The following is a 2077-nucleotide window of genomic DNA, read 5'->3' as shown; positions in this document are numbered from 1 at the left end:
TTAGCTGGGCTGTGCACATCACGACGTTTCTGGGTTTTTTTTCTTTATGGATGAGTACACCAGTGTGCTCACCTCCTCTAGCATTAACTCTGCGAGAAAGGAAACAAATGGGCCAGGAACTGGGTCAGGTAGATATCGCAGAGTAGCCATAACTGGAATATTTCACATGTAAGTTAACAAAAAAAAAGGCAACACAGAAATATGCCCTAATTGGCAACGTAGTTAGTGGCACGGGAAGCTGGTAGACAGAATCAGGTTTAGGTGGCACAAAATGAACCCCCCACTACAAGTGGGTGGGGCAGAGAGATTTGTGAAATTCAACATAGCTGAATTTTCTGCCTAAAAAAAAAAATAAAAATCTATTTTTTGCCCACCCATAGTGGGAGAACTACAAGAGGAAGAGTAACCCTTGGGAAAGTCCCTGTCCGATGCTAGCAATTACTTGTGTCCCTGCCTTGAAGTGAACAGAAAAAACCTGGTGGACCTCCTGGACCAGGGATATGCAGAGATCCCTGGACATTGGGGTCAGTCTGCCTGAAAATTCCTCTTCCACAGGACCTCCAGCTTTCCCAGCCCAACTCCTTCCTCTCCCAGTACATCCTGGACACTCTCCAACAGCTCATTTCCTCTAGTCAGTGTTCCCACTTTGATTTATCTTCAACTCTGGGCACTAGTTCAGTACAAATATCCAATAATTCTTCCTTTTACCTGCAGAATCAGCAGATGGGAACAGCTCAGCCCTGGCACAAGGAGAGCAGTGACTGAAGTCATCCACTGGGTAGATGGGGAATGGAAGTATGATCCCAACAAGGATGGGAAACCATTGCTAAATAACCCAATCTACTGCTTCATGGGAAACATATGAAGCACATCTTTAAGGGTATCCTTTCCATTGGGGCCTTGAAAATTAGCGCTTTTAGAGGGGAAGAAATACCGATACTTGTTCTAGGAGGGAAGCATTAAGAACAGGAGCGCAGATTGGGTATCAGAGGTTGTGCTGTTGGAAACCACAACGTTGCGTACTTGTACTGCTCTGTGGACAGTGGAAAGCCCAAATGGTCTGCTTGAAGAGGTTTCAGTCATAGCTTTATCCAGTTAATTTGCTCAAAGAAAAAGGTTTAAAGTTTAGAGAAGCCTTGTTGTTTAGTTAAATACTTTCCTTCTATATTTCTGCCCATAAAGCGAACTTAAAATAAACCCCACGCTGTTCTTGTCCCAGAGCTCTAAACTGTTTCTCGAGCTTCTGTCTTTGAAGTATGGTGACACTGAGGAACCTATTACAGCACGATTAACCAATCTGTTTGAATGGTTCAAACCCAGAGTTACCGTGGGACCCGAACAAGCTTGGCTGAGAGCAGCTGGTGACTTTAAGGGAAAGGGGGAGAGGAGGGCTGGGCAAGTGAAAATAAATGAAAATAATATTGTGTGTTAAGGTCTTATTTCAGGTGCCTAAATGTTTATAATTATTGGTGTTGGCACTTGGGTAGGTTTGCCCCGTGTGTTGAGCTGCTCCCTATCGCAGGCTGCTTGCAAGCAAACGCCCGATAATCCTGCTCGCCTTGTCTGCGGAAACGTCTGGCTGTAAAACTGATGCGCAGTTGCACGTTTAATACCCCACGGCTGTTTGCCCAGTGGAGACTTGTTCTCAGCTGCTCTGGGGAAGTCTCAGAGCTCTCCTCTTTTTTTTTTTTTTTTTTTAATTATTCTTATGTGCAAAAATAGTTTCACAGATAAGTCAATGTATATGTCCCGAACTGCCCGTGGGTAGCTCCGTGATAAGCACCGCTGGTAAGCAGCCACGCTAAGAGGCTCCCCATTGCCCACAATGAAATTCATGGCAGGCTTTCACTGAGAGAAGAGCCAGGCGTTCATCCCAAAGCAACCGGTTCAAGAAAATACCAATTAAAGCATTTTGCTTCTGCGTCTGTTTATTTTGTTAAGGCATTTATTTGTAAAGTTTTCTGTTTGTTTAAAATCTCAGCCCTGTACACAGTTGCACACGGATTTAGACATGAAAATGAAATGCAACCGTGGACAGGAATAAAGATTATCACAAAGAAAAAGAATTGTTCTCAAA

Source organism: Egretta garzetta, unplaced genomic scaffold, assembly GCF_000687185.1.
Source record: "Egretta garzetta isolate BGI_Z169 unplaced genomic scaffold, ASM68718v1 scaffold228, whole genome shotgun sequence".
NCBI classification, from domain to species: Eukaryota; Metazoa; Chordata; class Aves; order Pelecaniformes; family Ardeidae; genus Egretta; species Egretta garzetta.
The sequence above is the reverse complement of the archived record's forward strand: the minus strand, read 5'-3'. Positions refer to the sequence as shown.